Below are 21,690 nucleotides of genomic sequence, written 5' to 3' on the forward strand. Positions count from 1 at the left end.
CAGGTGATGGAGGAGAAGCGAAGAGAAAGAGGACCCGGTGTAAGTGGTGACCAATATGGTCGTGCGTATGATGCGCCAGGTGATTTAATGAGCTTGGGGGTCGAGATGGACCCGGGTGTTCGTGAGAGGCCGTTGGTGAAGTGTGCGACAGGTCTGGTGTGCGAAAAAGGAGGTGTGCGAGAAAGTCCGACTCTGGGGTGTGTGAGGAAAAAGTGCGCGCCAAGGAGTGAGGGTGCTGTCGAGAGTGAGTCGGTCGTAGCGCGTGTGCGAGGGAGCACATGGAAGCGCGTAGTGAGGAGTGTTACAGAGGATGTAACGGAAGAATGCACGCCTGTGGTGAGTGTTACAGAGGATGTAACGGGAGAGGATGCGCGAGCAAGGTGTGTAACGGACGGGTGCATGGGGAAAGAGTGCGCTGTCAAAAGTAAGGAAGAGTGTACACCTGTGGTGAGTGTTACAGAGGGTGTAACGGGAGAGTGTGCGCGAGAAAGGTGTGTAACGGACGGGTGCATGAGGAAAGAGTGCGCTGTCGAGAGTAAGGGTGAGTGCGCTGTCAAGAGTGGAGGTGAGAGTAGTAAGAGTGACACGGAGCGTGAGTTGGTTGTGACAGGTGAGAAAGGAAGCACACCTGGAATGGTAGAGCGTGTGTGGGAATGCACGCTGGAATTGGTAGTGAGGCACGTGGTTGGGTGTGCGAGTGAGAGCACACCTGTGATCGTCACAGAGGAGGTGACCGAGGAGGGGGCGCGAAGAGGTGTGTTGGTGAGGTGTGCGAGCGACGAATGTGTGCCAAGGTGTTCGGTGGTCAGGTGTGTGACCAAGTCTGTGAGCGGAATGAGTGTACCTGGGTGTGTAAGAGAGGGTGCAATGACCAAGAGCAGAGAGACGGCTGGATGTGTGAGCAAGGAACGGGCTGCGGGGTGAAAGCATGCAGGTGAGGCATCGACGGTAACCGGGTTAGAGGTTAGAACGACTTATAGCCGAATCGGGCCCTCGGTGCGCGTCGGGCAGCTTCGCGTGCCGCGAGGACCAGCGGGGATCCGAACCACGGCGGTTTCGAAAGAACCGCCGTACGCGATCCACGCCGGGCCGCGCTTTGAACGGCCGCGTCCGTGCTCCATTAAGCAGAGCGGGCAGCCCGATAGGAAGGGTCGTCATGGCGACCACTTTTTGTTGAGGCGTTCCGGCACGTCGAGATCGGGCCATTGGACGGCTCGGTGCCGAGATGGGGCGTGGGATCTCGGCCCGGGTAAGCCCCCGTCCCTGCCCCGAATGCGGGACGTATCCAGCCGCTGGCACAAAACAACCCGCATTCATTGCTCGGCTGTACGAAGCGGAGCTTTAGAAGGGAATTGGCGCACCGAGAGGATCTAATAAGTAGATGGGTGATGAGGTTAGTGTTTTGGACCCAAAATTAGAAAAAGGCAAAATTTGATGATTGGCATTAATGATTGGCAGATGATGGGTAGTGATTGGCAAATTTTTGATTTGTTGAAATTTGATGTGCAAAATTGGTAGTGGGAGATGCCCGATGTGGTGGGATGGCAACTCTGTCATCCCTCACAAATTGGGGGCAAATGCGCTATAGATTATGGGGTGTATGGCAGTGAAAACTAGCCCGGGTGGGTTAGGTTATATTGATAGGGACTAGAGGTGACTATGGGAGTAGTGTAATAATGTTGCTTCTGGGACACCTCCGTTTAACATGTGAAATCCCTATCTAATGTCATTTACCCCCTTGTCTTTTTCAAAAATCATAAACACCTCTATTTCTCCCACCCTCATCTTTATGAACCTTTTGTCTGTAGTACCTATCCTTAATGTTGTTCATTAGACCACTCAAACACTACAAATATTTGTTTTCTCTTATAGACCTATCATCCTTCTTCTACATATCATCTGGCAGATTAATCTTTGACCCACTCAAACATTGACCCATTCACTTCCATATTAATTCTTTCCCTCCCTCATTGCCCCCTAAACACCTATATTTCTCTCACCCTGTTCTTTACGAACCTTCTAACCTTTTGACATGTTATCCTTATTCATTAGACCACTTAAACACCTGTGATCCTTCTGACCTCATGGACCTTTTAACCTTTTACTCTTAATATCATCTGGTGAATATAACCCACTCAAACAACGACCCTACAAATATTTGTTTATGCGTGGGAAATAATTTAATTCTCCTACAACTCTCTTCACCATCTAATATATTAACAAAAAATATGTTTGAGTTTGGTTCTTTATTAAGATATTTTAACTGAGCTAAGATAAAATGGTAAACCTCCCTCAATGTTCTTGTTTGAGCGCCTCCAGTGCCACATACCATTTTTTGGTAAGCTCCGCCCACTTTTTGGTAAACCACGCCCATTTTTTACTAAGCCCGCCCACTTTTTGTTAAGCCACGCCCACTTTTTACTAAGCCCCGCCCACTTTTGCTAAGCTCCTCCCACTTTTGCTAAGTCCCACCCACTTTATAAACTCTTCAGCATTGTATCATTTCCAGGTAATACATTACATCATTTTCAGGGAATTTCCATCACATCATTTCCAGTTAAGACACGCCCAGGGAATTTCCACAGGAAGACACACCCAGTCCTTATAAAAGGCACCGACCACACAGGCTTTTTCAAACACGCTTTCTGCTTCACTTGAGAATGGACTACTATGCCGAAATGGAATGGGATAACTTTGCTATTCCATGGAGTCCTACTACCTGTGTAGAACTCAACCTTCAGATTGATGAACTGGACTCGAACCTCTTATCAATGGAGGTAAGTTTGTTTATTTATTTATTTATTTATTTAATTTTTTTTTTTTTTTTTTTTTTTTTTTTTTTAAGATGAGACTCGTGTAAGAGTTAACAAAGTTTATTTTAATATTCATAGAGCTTGATTTATACAAATAAAAAATATTGTATTAAATTAATACATTGTTATTTTCTTTCACAGGAAATTGTATCTGAGATACGAAATGAAAATTCTGCTTTTAACACAACTTGGGATGAAGTTATTTTTTTGTTTGAAGACATTTTGAACAACCAAGACCCCCAGAACGAGTTCTACCTTGATGACCCAGCCAAAGAGTTATACCTTGGAGATCCACAAAATCCTGAAAAAGAGTTTTACCATGATGATACTTGTTGTGAGTTATCAAAACAAAACCCACTGAACAAGTTCTACCTTGATGAGCCAGAATACAAGTCATACATTGGAGACCCACAAATTTCTGAAAATTGGGAAATGGGCAAGGAGAGTTCTCCCTGATGGTCCGCAGTTATACTATGTGAGACACATCATAGAAACCCTAAAAAATTGGGCAAGGAGAGTTCTCCCTGATGGTCCGCAGTTATACTATGTGAGACACATCATAGAAACCCTAAAAAATTGGGCAAGGAGAGTTCTCCCTGATGGTCCGCAGTTATACTATGTGAGACACATCATAGAAACCCTAAAAAATTGGGCAAGGAGAGTTCTCCCTGATGGTCCGCAGTTATACTATGTGAGACACATCATAGAAACCCTAAAAAATTGGGCAAGGAGAGTTCTCCCTGATGGTCCGCAGTTATACTATGTGAGACACATCATAGAAACCCTAAAAAATTGTGAAATGGGAATTCTCCCTGATGGTCCGCAGTTATACTATGTGAGACACATCATAGAAACCCTAAAAAATTGGGAAAGGGAAGTTTTCCCTGATGGTCCGCAGTTATACTATGTGAGACTTATCACGGAAACCCCCAATATTTCTGAAAATTGTGGTTTTACCTTGGGGACTTGGAAAGATGGTTATATTTTTGGAGACTCGGAATGGGGGTTTTGTTTTGATGACTCGGAATGTGATACCTATCTTGGAGGCTCAACAGGAATGTGGTTATACCTTGGGAACTTGGAAAGTTGGTTTTATTTTGGAGACTCTACCTGTGGGGTTCCTCTTGGAGACTCTTTGGATTCTAAAGCAATGAACAATGTTCTTTATTTAATGACGCTTGATTTAAGCAATATCAAGAAAGTTCGAGGAAGAAAATGCTGGAAAATTCTTTCTTCCCATTTCTACTTCTTCAAACTTAAAAGCCTTGAAAGACAGAATTGGAGGAAGAGGAAAAAAAAAAAAGAAATACGTATTTAAAAAAGAAGAAAAGAAAGATTATGTTAGGGTTTGGGTGGGATTTTGAATGTGAGGGTTAGGGATGGGGTTGGGTTAGGGTTGGATTTTGAATGTGAGGGTTAGGGTTGGGGTTGGGTTAGGGATGGGGTTGGGTTAGGGATGGGGTTGGGTTAGGGATGGGTTGGGTTAGGGTTGGGATTTTGAATGTGAGGGTTAGGGTTGGGGTTGGGTTAGGGATGGGATTGGGTTAGGGTTGGGATTTTGAATGTGAGGGTTAGGGATGGGTTGGGTTAGGGATGGGGTTGGGTTAGGTGGGGTTGGGTAGGGTTGGGGTTGGGTTAGGGATGGGTTGGGTTAGGATGGGGTTGGGTTAGGGATGGGGTTGGGTTAGGGATGGGTTGGGTTAGGGATGGGGTTGGGTTAGGGATGGGTGTGGGTTGGGTTGGGTTAGGGATGGGTTGGGTTAGGGTTGGGTTGGGTTAGGGTTTGTATTATTATGACTCACTCGCACATACACACACACAAAAGTTAAGCCAACTAAAAGTAGATTCTGTGTTTGGGGTTCACAGATTTAAAAAGTATCCCATTATAACACACAAAAGTTAAGCCCAACTAAAAGTAGGTGGATTCTGTGTTTGGGGTTCACAGATTTAAAACGTATCCCATTATACACACACAAAAGTTAAGCCCCAACTAAAAAGTTGTGGGATTCTGTGTTTGGGGTTCACAGATTTAAAAACGTATCCCCATTATACACACACAAAAGTTAAGCCCCAACTAAAAAGTTGTGGGATTCTGTGTTTGGGGTTCACAGATTTAAAAACGTATCCCCATTATACACACACAAAAGTTAAGCCCCAACTAAAAAGTTGTGGGATTCTGTGTTTGGGGTTCACAGATTTAAAAACGTATCCCCATTATACACACACAAAAGTTAAGCCCCAACTAAAAAGTTGTGGGATTCTGTGTTTGGGGTTCACAGATTTAAAAACGTATCCCCATTATACACACACAAAAGTTAAGCCCCAACTAAAAAGTTGTGGGATTCTGTGTTTGGGGTTCACAGATTTAAAAACGTATCCCCATTATACACACACAAAAGTTAAGCCCCAACTAAAAAGTTGTGGGATTCTGTGTTTGGGGTTCACAGATTTAAAAACGTATCCCCATTACATTTTATTTATTTATTTATTATTTTCAAGGGTATTATCTGCTTACTTGTGTTTTTTGTAATTCTTGTGAGTAAAATGAACCCAAGATTTCTTCTCCATTTAAATCATATAATTTGTAGGTCCAAGGGACTGTATCCATTACATCAATGATTTTAAATAATTCACGAGTCCATTTTTGTGTATAACCTTTCTCAAAATGACTTTTCCATTTGTATATTCTTACAATATCACCAACTTTAAACTTGGGCTTTCTCAAATTAATCTCCTTTTCATATTCTAATTTTGTAAATGTTTCTGATGGTTTTGATTGTGTTGATGAATGAACTGTATTATTGTAATTATCTACAATATCCTGAATTAAATACACCCATTTTTGAGAACCGAGTTGTGTGAATTTTTTATATAATTTCTCTTTTAAAGTACGATTAAAACGCTCAATAACAACTGCCTTTCCTTCATTAAAGGTGCTGTATAATTTAATACCCTTCCCCTTAAGAAATTTCATGAATATTTTGTTATAGAACTCTGTTCCCTCATCAGTCCATAACTTCTTTGGTTTCCTTTTATCCCGATCAAATATTAGCTTAAAGGCTAACATTAAAGTATCACCCCTTTTATTTTTTAAAGGGACAACCCAGGCAAATCTACTCCTCAAATCAATAACGGTTAAAGCATACCTGTATCCCCTGTCATTATTCAATTCAATTAAATCAGCGGACCATATGTGGTCAGTGTATTTAGAATAAACCTTCCTTCTTTTAAACTTTGTGATTATAGGTTTGTGTAATTCTTCAGCCAAAAGCTCCTCAGTCTTGATGGCATCATTAGAGCCTAATAGTTTTTTGAGGAATAACCAAGACCAAGTTTCAATTTAGCATTTATCAAATTTCTCACAATAAACCTATCAACTTTCTCTCTCAACGTTGGATTTTGTATCAAAGACAAATTATACAACATTTCGCTGTCGGCTTTATGTTTTTCAGTCAACGTAGTGGTTTTCCCATAAGCAATATCATGCTTCATACACACTTCGTCAACCCTATTTGTAGGTTTAGACCAAGGTTTAGGATTGTCAGCCTCATCTAATCTTTTATCCAAGTTTGTTCCTGGACCACAGAAAGAATACCCTGGAAGGTGTAATTCCCCTGGAATTCCAGTTGTTGTAAATTTACTTCCTGACAGAAACTTTTGTATGTCTCCTCCTCTTTTAGGAGAGATGAATTGGCACTTTTTAGAGCCACATACTTGACATATTCCTTTTTGATAAACTCTATTATTTTTAGCTTTAACATAAGAGATATTTTTAGATTTAGTTTTCTTTTTACATTTGAGACAATAACTCATATTTATTTATCAGAAAAATTCCGACAGAGTATCAAAACCTTTTTGGTTTTCAACATATACATTTCAATCTTTATTTTTAAAACATAAAGAATCCTAAGGAATGCCTTCACTCTCTCCTCCATTTATTTACAAATAAAAACTAACTAAAGTCAATGACACCAACATCATCAATCACATAATCTTTTCCTTCTTCTTCTTCTTCTTCTTCACCACTTTCTCGTTTAAATCTCTGAAATTGAAGACATTGACGTTCTTATTTTTGAAACCATTATCTTCATAAGAGTTGTTAATTCTTTAATTTCCTCTTCGGTGCGTTGAGATTGATTTATTTGCTTTAATACACTCAATCTTTTATGAATCTCAGTGATTTCCATCTTTTTATATTTTTCCTCCCTCTCTCTTTGCTCCCTCTCCTCCTCCTCCATTTTCTCCCTCTCCTCCTTCTCCTTTTTCTCCCTTTTCTCCCTTTCCTCCTTCTCCCTTTTCTCCCTTTCCTCCTTCTCCTTTTTCTCCCTCTCCTCCTTCTCCTCCTTTTTCTCCCTCTCCTCCTTCTCCTCCCTCTCCCTTTCCTCCTTCTCCTTTTTCTCTCTTTCCTCCTTCTCTTCTTCAACTCCTTCCTCATCCCTTGCTACCCTTGAGTTTGAACCCCAAAGAATATTATACATATACTCATCTGGATTTTGAGATATTCTTGTATCTATAATTATTTTTCTCATAATAGGATACCAATAAGATTTGTTGACGATTTCTAAAAGAGTTTTATATTTCATAACTTTGAGAAGTTCATTTTTATTTAATATTTTAAACAAGTCTCTATTTGTGGGTTTAACAATATCAGTATAAGGCCAGTTTTTTATGACAAAATTCCCATGTATATGCTCCAAATCATAAGGTATGTAATACCGAGCACCCTTTTCTTGTAGGTATCCTTGAATACAAAAATTATAATTCTCTTGTAGTCTTCTTCCTGCCATTTATGTATCAGAAATATATGTGAGATTAATATTATGACAGGTAATACCACCCCATCTTCCCACTACCAAATCGGTTTGTATTCCTCGGCTTTCTATCCTTATCTCATTACCTTCCTTCTTTGTCATGCGAACCATCGCTATACTATCATATATTTTTATTTTCTTAAAATCACGTATTTGTTGTTTACTAATTGTACTTCCACATAAATCCTTATCTTCACCAAGTGGATAATATTCTTCTTTACGAGACTGATTTAAATCATGTAGGTCTTCTATGTTTATTGAAAAAGACCAATTATACCCTAAATCAGGCATATCATACCCCCATTTATTAATTCGCATATTAACTAAATGTCCTTCTTTATAAAATTTAATTGTAAGCAGGTAGTTAAATTCAATGAGGAAAGGTGTATGGTCAGTATAACCAGGTGTTGTGGTTGTAAATTTTACTTGTTTCACAAAACGTGCTGTTTTCTTTAAAGATATATATTGTGATAAATCACTGAATCTAATCAAGTCATTCGCATCTGTAGGGTTTGGATAATTGATTAATTTATAAGTATTCTTCATATTAATATTTTTACTTACACTATATTTTTGTCGTTCAGCCTGTGCCTTTGTATAATAATTTGATAAATCAATATCCTGAGAGGATTTTCCAAAGATAGAACCATCTTTTCCAACATAGGTCATTTATATTAGATAAAAAATGATATCATAAAAATTTTCATTATTGTTGAGTTGAAATAATACATATAAACATAATTGGCCACAACATTTAGAATTAATTTCTTGAACTTGGAATGTTTGATAAACACCATTCTGTAAGAATTGTATTACTTCAACAGGTGGTGGCATACCATAACTATCAAAATAATATTTATCCTGACTATTATGAATACAAACCCAATGAGAACCATTCTGTGTGTCTAAATTCATAATAATATTCTTTGTATTCTTATTTATATGTGTTAATTCATCTCTCATACAAATAACCACATTATCAATTTTTAGTGTTTTACAATACTTAGCTAGTTCTATATTTGACGTTGTATTCTTTCCAAATTGTTTAAACCATTTATCCATTTATTTATGAGAAAGATACAATCCATTACCCCGTTTAGTTAGTTTAACACCCGCTTGAGCGATAGAGGAAAGCATATCTCCAACCAACAATCTAGCTTTATCAGGTAGACTTTCAAGTTTTTGAGCAAAATCTACAATTACACCACTTCCACTAATTTGTTTCTCCAACTCCTTGTTATGTCTTTCCAATTCTTTTTGAGCTTTTAGTTGTGCCTTCCTTTCGTTAGCAGTTTTTACCGCTGCTGAAATACCACCAGTCAATGCTCCCGCCGCACTTAAACCAGCAAATAAAGGAATTAGAAACGGGAGAAATCCTCCTCTTGACTCGTCTATTGAATATTTCTTTAACATAGGTTTCGTCATTTTAATTTTAAGTGATCCAACATCATTTAGTGTTTTTACTTGTGTGTGTGTGAGTAAAACATCAATTCTTACAGCTCCTTTTCTTTGAATTGTATTAACATTAATAATACAAGGCTTTTGATTTTGAATACAAGATGTTAATTTATTAAGATTGATTTGATTAACATATACCCCAACCATTTATTTATGAGAAAAAACCTATGTGATATTAATCATAACACCATTATCTGTATTAATCTGTAATTCTGTTTCCTCCAAAAGCAAACAATATGCATTAACCTCTTCACTCTCCCCTCTTTCAATGTATAGAGAAGTATCCACTCGATTAGACTTTATAGTTTCCTTTTGAGAACTCAGGTCAATTGCGTAGATTGTATAAAGTTTTTGAAACGCAACCATATCCAAAATAGGATCATTATTACCATTACTTTCACACACCTTTTGGTAGGACTTGTAGGCTTCCGCATAATCATTTTTTTCCCAATCAATTTCCAATCTATCTCGCGGATAAAATGTGCCATCAAGAGAAACCCGAAGTTGTTTCACCTTTGCATTATCACTCAGGGCATTATTCTTATTAGTACCGTCCTCTCCATCTGGTTTTTTAAAAATGAGCCAGAGGTATCGTGGCTTTCCTTGAAGAACACCTAAATTCCAAGTGTAGGTAGTGTGTTCCAGTTTAACGTGTTGACATCTTCTTTTAAGGTATGATACATTTAGCGGTTTCTTTGAGTTAAGTCTTCTATTTAACATCTCTTCTGTTTTAAGATTAGGAGTATATTCACTGATATACCAACACAAATCATTAATAACAAATTTATTATTTTCTCCAAAAGCATTTTCATCCCCAAAAAGCAATCTATTTACATTATCATTCCTTTGTAGTTGAAATCTAATTTTAAGCCCATACAAAACTTTATCATAATCACAAAATCCAAATATACCTTTCAGAGGTACTGCTACGGTAAAACTATTCTCAGCTTTTGCGTCATCATTATACATTGACTTCCTTTGACTATAACCAGGGTCTGCGTTTGTACCCGTTGACATATCAGGAATAAAACCCTCAACAGCTCCCTTACCCATTCTATCACTAAACGAATATAGTGTAAATTTCATCATTTCAGATGTAGCAGAGACATAATCAACCGCTTCAACCTCTTGTGTTCCAATATACAGGCGGACACTGTCAAACATTTTCCAGAAGAAATCATTTACGAGTGTAGCATTAGTATTATTCCCAGCCTTAGTGAATTTAAATTTACACAGCAAGAAACTATCAGCTATATTCAAGTAAGTTTGTTGATTATTTATTTCAAAACTTTTTGTTCCGTTTGAATTCCAGTCTGTTCCTGTTATAGCATTTACCTTAAAATAGTCTTCCTTTTTAGTGGAGTTTGAAATGATAATCGTATCATCCAAATCATAGATACTATCAATCGCTTCCATACTTGTATTTATATAGCATTAAAATTGTTGAAACCCTGACCCAAGTATTTTAATGATTTTTTGTCGTTCTTGTGAAGATAGTTGAGTTTTACCTTTTTTTATTTCTTTGATTGCTTGTAATTTATGAGACTCCTTTTGAGCATCTTTTATACTCTTTATAGCACCCGCAACGGAGCCCACGGCAGAAGCAGTTGAATCAATTAGGTCTTTATGTTTAAGGATGGTTGAACCAATACCCATTAGAGTATCAATTATCCCATCTCCTTTATTTCGAAATTGATGACCTACACCTCGTTGTCTCTTAGGTTTATAGTATCCTCTACCCACATACCTTGTATAGTCTGGTGAAAGGAACATGCCCTCCCCTGTAATTATTTTATATTTTCCCAACTCGTGTTTTCTCACAATAACCATTATTTATTTATTGAAAAACTTCACGTAGGTGAATTCTGATGGATATAATTTCATCATTAAAGGATATCATACGATTATCTTGGTCGGTTATCCTAAAACTTACTCTGTATATGGTTTTTCCTGACACAGGTAAATAGACAAGATTTTTTGGTTCCATATTAAATTTATAACCAATCGGGGTTGAGTATGCACTGAATGAAAATATTGTATTTGTTCTTATTCCATCGTTATAAGCACCATCAATCAAATCACAATGAATTAATACTGAATTTATACCGGAGGATATTTGGATAACATTATCACTGTAAAACGTCCCGTTATTTTCAATCTTTTTTGAGAGAAACCCAATAGCTCTCTAAACGAATTTTCAATCGTGAAATCAACTTTATAATTATTTTTAAGTTTAATAGTTGATTTTGAAGTGTGTTTTTGAATATCTATTACAATATTTTTTGGTTCATCACCTTTTTCTTTCATAAGGCGAGAGACTTCTGAAGATATTTGAGAAATCTCGTAAGCTCCAGGTGAAACGGTTATAGTTTTATATCCACTTCCTGGATTATAACTAAACTTGTTGTTTTTCTCTGTGATATTAAAAAGGGTATTGTAAGTTTCCATTGACAACAAAGATGCCTCATATGAGGTAAGGGGGTCAAGTTGTAGTGGGTAAGGGAATGAAGCTGTGTAATCGCTCGTTGTGAAATTAAAACTAAGAATTGTGCTTCTCATCTTATTTAATATCTAATAAAATATCTTTGTATTGACATTTATTAATTATTTTCATGTTCATCAACTGATCTAAAATGGCTGAGGATTCATTAAAACAATTGTTGTTTCCAGCCTTCTTACTACCTAACAACAATAATAGCCTATTAACTAATTGTGATGGGTCATTTGGAAGAAAACTAACACCCGAACCAAGCTTACTTAAAGCATCAATAATATGTTTCTCCTTCTCATTCTTCTTACTTTTACCAGCAACAGAAACTCCATAATCAAGTGCATTTAGCAACTCAATATATACCCTATCTTCCTCTCTTTCCATATCAAGTGGTTCCTCAAAATATTTTGAACCGCTGAATCCGGGGTTTGTTAGAAGAAACATTAATCTTGGAGTTAATTTAACATTTGGTTGAGTAGAACTCAAGAACATCAATTCATCATTAAATATCAATACCTTTTCTTCCACAAGATGAAACACTGCTGGTTCTTCTGTTGGAATGAGACCTGCTCTGGTTTTTGAACCCGCCGAATATTCATTGTTTTGAAGAGCTTCCACAACATAATTAGGGGGTTGATTTACCTCCTCAAGTTTCCGAAATAATCCCTCGTCATCATATTCTAATTCACCAAGTTCTTGTTTTGTTATCTGACTAAAATCTTTGAGCATTTGAAGTTTTTTCGGAGTAAATTCTACCGTGGGAACTGTAGGTGAGTGTTGAGTTTTCAAAAGTGGTTTAAAGAATTTCTCTTGTTTTCTTTCAAAGGCTTCTTCACCAGTTAGTTTCTGTCTCCGTTTCTTCTTTATCTCTTCCTGTTGTTTAACAACTTTTGAAACTAATTGTTGATGTTCCTTAAACTTTCTTTCTCTTTCTTCAGTATTCATTTTCTGTATTTATTTATTGAAAAATATCATTTAGTATCTCATCTTGTTTCACAACAATATATTTATATTTTCCAATCGTGTGTTTCATATAATTTTCAAATTCTTTTTTACTACATAACGTAGAGCAATTATCTCTCCAAAAATTATTTACATCTATTGAATTTAACTTAAATAAAATAAAAGTATTGGCATTGTTTCTTATTGAGCGTCGAGGGAGTTGAAAATATGATTGACTAAGATATATACAATTACAAGAAGAATGTCTCCCTCTTGTATAGTAGCTATCCATTACTGTTTGGTTTCTCTCATTAACACAATCATCAAAGATGACGAGGTTCTTTTTTGATTTATCTAAATCTTGAGGTGAAGGTATATCATCCGTATTATCACTGAGAATACAAGTTATGGGTTTCGATTTTGATTTCTGTGTATCACAAAATAATTGTATTATATCTTCAATATTATAATCATTCAGTTTGTTTTGAAGTTTAAATAAACCGATAATGTCTTCCTTTTTAAGACCTGCATTAAAACCCTGTGAGAGTAGTTGATACTCGGGTTGAAAACTTGACTTTGTAAAAATTATTAAATTATCATAATCTAAAAAATTAGGACCAAGGAGCATCTTTAAAAGTAAACAGGTTTTCCCACATCCGCTTGAACCAACTATTAGACATCTCAATGAATTTGGAATGTTTTTATGGTTATTAAATTTTATCTTATTTTCCCAAACGGGTAAAAAATCATTCATTTATATATTTGGAAAACAAGTCATCCAACTTTTTTTGAGCTATTTTAGAAACTCTATATTTTATCCTGAGTTCTGGTTTAATTTCAAAATAATTCATTATTTTATTTATGTAGTATCTTGTATTAACATTTCCATTAAAATTATTTTGAATAATAAATATCATTAAACCCTTATACATTTCCTCAATACAAAGAGTCTCTTTCCTTGTAAGAAATGGTGTATTATCACCATAATGCTTAACATTCATCTCTCTTATTAATCTTGTAAAGTAATTCATTTTTGGTTCTAATTTAAAAGAGTAATATGTTTTTTTATATTTCTTATTATCATTAATTAGAATATAATCACAGAATAAACATTGTTTATATGAATCCTCATCATTAAGCCCCACTCTATCACAAGCCGGACAATTCTCTAATTTATCATATGGAGAGTCTGGAAATTCTAAATATCCTTCAGAACTTATCATATTTATGTGGTAAATTTTTACTTAAACTAAACGCAAGTTTATTCATTAATAAATACAATGTTTCAAAGCACAAAAGACAAATTTCAATCAATCTCTACTTCGGTGGAAGATATAGAAAAATATGTCAAAGATGTTAAATTGAACAAAGATAAATATGGAAATTTTTGGGTAAAACCAGTTATGGAAAATAACATGAGCCCCTCTATTTCATTTAAAGGAAGAGCTCTAACTATACCTGGAAAGACATCCATTAAAGTAAATCTAACAAAAGTTTCTCCTCTACTCCTGGCAATTTATTCAAAGCTTGAAAAAGTGATTGACCACGATACTTTGAAAAAGAATGATAAGACCATTAATAATTCTAGAGGAGACATTTGTATTTTCTTTAATAATCCAAAGGGTGTAGATCTAAGTAAAATGAATGATGTTAATATTTCTGGTGAAATGTCATTTCGTTCTATGATAGTTAGAGATTATTTAAAGATAACTTTTGATATAAAAATTGTAGAGATTGAATCTGTTAATGAAAGAAAGTATATAGATATTGATGGGAATATTTTTCTTGCTAATTAAATATGAGTCAATACAGCAGTGAAGATTTTACTATTTCATTGAACTCGGACGATAGTGATGATAGTATTTCATTGAACTTGGATGATGGTGATGATAGTATTTCATTGAACACAGATGATAGTTATGATACTAATAGTTTGTGCTCAAATGATAGTTATGAGAGTAGCTTTATTGATGACTCTGAGTATGATTCTGAGTATTCATGTGATAGTTATGACTTAGATGATTCTGAGTGAAAAAGTGTTTTAGTTTAAGCACAGTGATATATATAAAACGGAGCTGTAAAGCTCAAAAGTGTTTTATTTTAAGCACAGTGATATATATAAAACACCACGTTTTCTCACGCTATAAATATGGTTTATTGTGATACTTGCGAGAAGGAAGTAAAATATTATAAACAACATATTCTCACCGCAAAACATACATACAACATTTTAAACAAACTTTCCCCTCTTCCACCTGAAACAAAACACTGTTCTACATGTAATAAAAATATCCTCAAGAAAGGCTTCAAAATACATCTTAAAACAAATCTACATTTATCAAATTTTATCACAACTAAAAACTCTGATGGAGCATTCAAAGGACATATTAAAATAAGAGTCTTTAACTTCAAACCTCCTGAACCAGAGTCTATAGTTGATGCTGTAGAAATAGTTAAACCTGCTGTTCAAACGTTGATTGAAAAAACACTAAAGGAAATGAAACCACTTAAATTTTATATGGGAGTAAAATTAGAAATGACAAAGGATGAAGGAGTTATAGATGCACCATACATGAGAACTGAGCCACACTTTATATCTTCATATCAAGATTTTAAAACATCAGGAGTCTATGATGAACTTATTAAACAAGAGCAAGATGTGGATAATTCAATCGTAGGAAGTGGATTCAATATAGGAAAAATTATTTACATAGACATTCATATTCTTAAATCAGATCCTCTAAAAGCTTCTTCTTACATTGATTTACCCAGTGTTATCAAAAATAGAAAAGCAGTTATCAATATCAAAAATAAAGACAATAAATGTTTTCTCTGGTCTATTTTAGCACACTTACATCCTCCACATTTTCATGATGAAAGAGTATCTCATTATAAAAAATATGAGAATACATTAAATACGAAAGATCTAAAGTTTCCGATGACTTTAAATGATATTCCTAAATTTGAAAAGATGAATAATTTATCAGTTAATGTTTATGGTCTAACAGAAACAAACAACATTCAGGTTTTAAAGCTTTCTGACAATTGTAAACAAACTCATATTAATCTTCTATATTTTAATTCAGACGAAAATTCACATTATACATACATCAAAGATATTGCTAAATTAATAAAACCACAAGTCTGTAAGAGAACAAATAAAATATATATTTGTTTGCGTTGTCTTAACTTCTTCAATTCACAAGAAAGATTAGATAAACATTCAAATTATTGTGGCGAACATAAATCAACGGTAATCAATATGCCTAAAGAAGGCTCAAAGATCACATTCAAAGATGAAAATAAAAAGATCAAACATCCATTTGTTATATATGCTGATTTTGAAAGTATTTTAGAAAAAATTGATACTGCTTCTCAAGATCCAAAAGAATCATACACAAATAAATATCAAAAACATACTCCTTGTGGTTTTTGTTATTATATCAAATCATCCGTTGGTGATAAATATAACAAGTTAGAGATGTATAGAGGCTCAAATACCCCAGAGGAGTTTGTGAAACGACTAGAAAAAGACTGTGTTCGATTAACCAAGATAATGAGAGAAACCAATAAACCAATGTCCTTAACAAGTAAAGAAAAAAGGGAATTTATAAAAAACAATGTCTGTCATATTTGTGAGGAGAAAATTGGTAAAGGTCTAAAGGTTAGAGACCATTGTCATCTCACTGGTAAATATAGAGGTCCGGCTCATCAAAGTTGTAATATTAATTATCAACTCCCCTCTTTCATTCCTGTCTTTCTTCATAACAACGCTCATTATGATACACATCTATTTATCAAGGAACTCTCAAAGACTTCTGGAAGTATCTCAGCAATTCCAAACACGGATCAGAAATACATTTCATTCACAAAAACAATTCACACATCTCCTATTACTCATATCAGATTTCTTGATACATTTAAATTCATGGCAAGTCCATTGGTTAACTTGGTTCAAAATCTAAAAGAGTTTCCATGTCTTTCAGAGTATTTTTTAGATAAAGATTTTCTAACACAAAAGGGAATTTACCCCTATGACTATATGGACTCATTTGAGAGATTCAATGAAACACAACTTCCTTCAAAAGAAAATTTCTATAACAAATTAAATAATAGTCATATATCTGATAAAGATTATGTACACGCACAAAATGTTTGGGAAAAATATAACATCAAGAATCTTGGCGAGTATCACGATTTGTATCTCAAAACTGATGTGCTTTTATTGGCCGATGTATTTGAAGCCTTTAGATCTGTTTGTCGCACTGGATATGGATTGGATCCTGCTCACTACTACACAGCACCTGGATTGGCCTGGAGTGCGATGTTGAAAATGACAAAACAAGATTTGGATTTGATAACCGATGTTGATATGCTTTTGATGATTGAAAAGGCAAAAAGAGGTGGAATTTCACAAGTCTGCTCGAGTAGATACGCAAAAGCAAATAACAAATATCTTCCAAATTATGATCCAACGAAAGAGAGTTCTTACTTGATGTACTATGACGCGAACAACCTGTATGGCTGGGCAATGTCTCAGGCTCTTCCTTATGGAAAACTTAGATGGGTAAAGGAAAAAGACTACAAAAACGTTTTACAAGATGTATGTATCTCTACACAAAAAGAATTGGATGAAGAAAAAGTTGGTTATTATTTTGAAATTGATTTAAAATATCCAGAGGAACTCCATAACCTACACAAAGATCTCCCATTTGCTTGTGAGAAAGAAAGTCCAAAGAAAGAATGGTTGAGTGATTATCAACGATCGTTTGATATAGGTGAATCAACAGAAAAATTACTTACTACATTATATAACAAGAAAAATTATGTTCTACACCAAAGAAATTTGCGACAATATTTATCAAAAGGTCTAAGAGTAGAGAAGATCCATAGGGTTCTAAAGTTCAATCAAAGTCATTGGTTAAAGGGGTACATTGATTTTAATACACAAAGAAGAACAGAGTCAAAAACAGATTTTGAGAAAGACTTTTATAAATTGATGAATAATGCGGTCTTTGGTAAGACTATGGAGAATGTGAGGAAAAGACAAAATATCAGACTATCAACATCTTGGGAACAAGCATCAAAATTAATTAATAGACCGAGTTTTACTCGAGCTGAGGTCTTTACTGAGAACTTTTGTGCGATCCATTTGATTAAAGAGAGTATTGAAATGAACAAACCTATTTATATTGGAACAACAATTCTTGATTTATCAAAGTCATTAATGTATGATTACTTTTATAATAACTTGAGGAAGAAATATCAAAATGATGTTAATCTACTTTATATGGATACAGATAGTTTTATTTTGAAAATTAATACCAACGATGTTTATTCAGACATGAAAAGAGACATTAATATCTATGACACGAGTAATTACAGTCCAGAGAGTGAGTTGTTCTCTTCTAAAAATAAAAAGGTGATTGGAAAGTTCAAGGATGAATTAGGAGGAAATGTTATGAGTGAATTTGTGGGATTGAGGTCTAAGGCTTATGCTTATAAATACATTGTGAATAACGTCGAAAAGACTGATAAGAAGTTAAAAGGTGTAAAGAAAAATGTTATTAAAGAAACAATAAACTTTAAGGATTATTATAACTGTTTAACAACAAAGAAAGAAGAGTTTAGAAAGATTAATGGAATAAGAAGTTATAAACATAAATTATATTCAGAAGAGATGAATAAGAAAGCATTGGGGGCTTTTGATGATAAGAGGTTTATTTTAGAAAATGGAATTGATAGTCTCCCTTATGGTTATATAAGTATATAAGTGATAAGTTAAAAAGGGGGTTAGGGATTTTAACGGGCTACCGCCGCCTTTTTACTATTATATAAATGATAGAACCAAGTACCAACCAGACTAAAGAGTGGAGGTGTAATCAACCTTGGTATATAAATGGTAAACATAACGAATGTGAAAAATATCAAATAGGTATAATTGAAAAGACAACTGGTAAAACAATTTACAAAACAAATAAGAGAATTAATTTAAATACCGGTGAATTGGGTAAAAAAGATGGAAATATTTTTGAGTGGACGGAAAACTTTGATGGTTGTCAGGAAAATATATACTTTAATTTAAAAATGGTATGTGGCACTGGAGGCGCTCAAACAAGAACATTGAGGGAGGTTTACCATTTTATCTTAGCTCAGTTAAAATATCTTAATAAAGAACCAAACTCAAACATATTTTTTGTTAATGTATTAGACGGTGAGGAGAGTTGTAGGAGAATTAAATTATTTCCCACACATAAACAAATATTTGTAGGGTCGTTGTTTGAGTGGGTTATTTTCACCAGATGATATTAAGAGTAAAAGGTTAAAAGGTTCATAAGGTCAGAAGGATCACAGGTGTTTAAGTGGTCTAATGAATAAGGATAACATGTCAAAAGGTTAGAAGGTTCGTAAAGAACAGGGTGAGAGAAATATAGGTGTTTAGGGGCAATGAGGGAGGGAAAGAATTAATATGGAAGTGAATGGGTCAATGTTTGAGTGGGTCAAAGATTAATCTGCCAGATGATATGTAGAAGAAGGATGATAGGTCTATAAGAGAAAACAAATATTTGTAGTGTTTGAGTGGTCTAATGAACAACATTAAGGATAGGTACTACAGACAAAAGGTTCATAAAGATGAGGGTGGGAGAAATAGAGGTGTTTATGATTTTTGAAAAAGACAAGGGGGTAAATGACATTAGATAGGGATTTCCCATGTTAAACGGAGGTGTCCCAGAAGCAACATTATTACACTACTAACACAAGTGCGAAAAGTGGTTTTTCAACACTAACACAAGTGCAAAAAGTGGTTTTTCAACACTAACACAAGTGCGAAAAGTGGTTTTTCAACGCTATCACAAGTGCAAAAAGTGTTTTTTCTACTCTAATACAAGTGCAAAAGTGGTTTCCTGCACCAACACAAGTGCGAAAAGTGGTTTTTCAACACTAACACATGTGCGAAAAGTGGTTTTTCAACACTAACACAAGTGCGAAAAGTGGTTTTTCAACACTATCACAAGTGCAAAAAGTGTTTTTTCCACACTAATACAAGTGCAAAAGTGGTTTCCTGCACCAACACAAGTGCGAAAAGTGGTTTTTCAACACTAATACAAGTGCGAAAAGTGGTTTTTCCACACTAATACAAGTGCAAAAGTGGTTTCCTGCACCAACACAAGTGCGAAAAGTGGTTTTTCAACACTAACACAAGTGCGAAAAGTGGTTTTTCAACACTAACACAAGTGCGAAAAGTGGTTTTTCCACACTAATACAAGTGCAAAAGTGGTTTCCTGCACCAACACAAGTGCGAAAAGTGATTTTTCAACACTAACACAAGTGCGAAAAGTGGTTTTTCCACACTAATACAAGTGCAAAAGTGGTTTCCTGCACCAACACAAGTGCGAAAAGTGGTTTTTCAACACTAACACAAGTGCGAGAAGTGGTTTTTCAACACTAACACAAGTGCGAAAAGTGGTTTTTCAACACTAACACAAGTGCGAAAAGTGGTTTTTCCACACTAATACAAGTGCAAAAGTGGTTTCCTGCACCAACACAAGTACGAAAAGTGGTTTTTCAACACTAAAACAAGTGTGAAAAGTGGTTTTTCAACACTAACACAAGTGCGAAAAGTGGCTTTTCAACACTAACACAAGTGCAAAAGTGGTATCCTGCACCAACACAAGTGCGAAAAGTGGTTTTTCAACACTAACACAAGTACGAAAAGTGGTTTTTCCACACTAATACGAGTGCAAAAGTGGTTTCCTGCACCAACACAAGTGCGAAAAGTGGTTTTTCAACACTAACACAAGTGCAAAAAGTGGTTTTTCAACACTATCACAAGTGCAAAAAGTGTTTTTTCCACATTAATGCAGGTGCAAAAGTGGTATCCTGCACCAACACAAGTGCGAAAAGTGGTTTTTCAACACTAACACAAGTGCGAAAAGTGGTTTTTCCACACTAATACGAGTGCAAAAGTGGTTTCCTGCACCAACACAAGTGCGAAAAGTGGTTTTTCAACACTAACACAAGTGCAAAAAGTGGTTTTTCAACACTATCACAAGTGCAAAAAGTGTTTTTTCCACACTAATGCAAGTGCAAAAGTGGTTTCCTGCACCAACACAAGTGCGAAAAGTGGTTTTTCAACACTAACACAAGTGCGAAAAGTGGTTTGTCAACACTAACACAAGTGCGAAAAGTGGTTTTTCCACACTAATACAAGTGCAAAAGTGGTTTCCTGCACCAACACAAGTGCGAAAAGTGGTTTTTCAACACTAACACAAGTGCGAAATGTGGTTTTTCAACACTATCACAAGTGCAAAAAGTGTTTTTTCCACACTAATACAAGTGCAAAAGTGGTTTCCTGTACCAACACAAGTGCGAAAAGTGGTTTTTCAACACTAACACAAGTGCGAAAAGTCGTTTGTCAACACTAACACAAGTGCGAAAAGTGGTTTTCCACACTAATACAAGTGCAAAAGTGGTTTCCTGCACCAACACAAGTACGAAAAGTGGTTTTTCAACACTAACACAAGTGCGAAAAGTGGTTTTTCAACACTAACACAAGTGCGAAAAGTGTTTTTTCCACACTAATACAAGTGCAAAAGTGGTTTCCTGCACCAACACAAGTGCGAAAAGTGGTTTTTCAACACTAACACAAGTGCGAAAAGTGGGTTTTCAACACTATCGCAAGTGCAAAAAGTGTTTTTTCCACACTAATACAAGTGCAAAAGTGGTTTCCTGCACCAACACAAGTGCGAAAAGTGGTTTTTCAACAATAACACAAGTGCAAAAAGTGGTTTTTCAACACTAACACAAGTGCAAAAAGTGTTTTTTCCACACTAATACAAGTGCAAAAGTGGTTTCCTGCACCAACACAAGTGCGAAAAGTGGTTTTTCAACACTAACACAAGTGCAAAAAGTGGTTTATCAACACTAACACAAGTGCGAAAAGTGGTTTTTCCACACAAATACAAGTGCAAAAGTGGTTTCCTGCACCAACACAAGTGCGAAAAGTGGTTTTTCAACACTAACACAAGTGCGAAAAGTGGTTTTTCAACACTAGCACAAGTGCGAAAAGTGTTTTTTCCACACTAATACAAGTGCAAAAGTGGTTTCCTGCACCAACACAAGTGCGAAAAGTGGTTTTTCAACACTAACACAAGTGCGAAAAGTGGTTTTTCAA

This window comes from Myxine glutinosa, chromosome 13 (assembly GCF_964187855.1).
Source record: "Myxine glutinosa chromosome 13, kmMyxGlut1.1, whole genome shotgun sequence".
Classification (NCBI taxonomy): Eukaryota; Metazoa; Chordata; class Myxini; order Myxiniformes; family Myxinidae; genus Myxine; species Myxine glutinosa.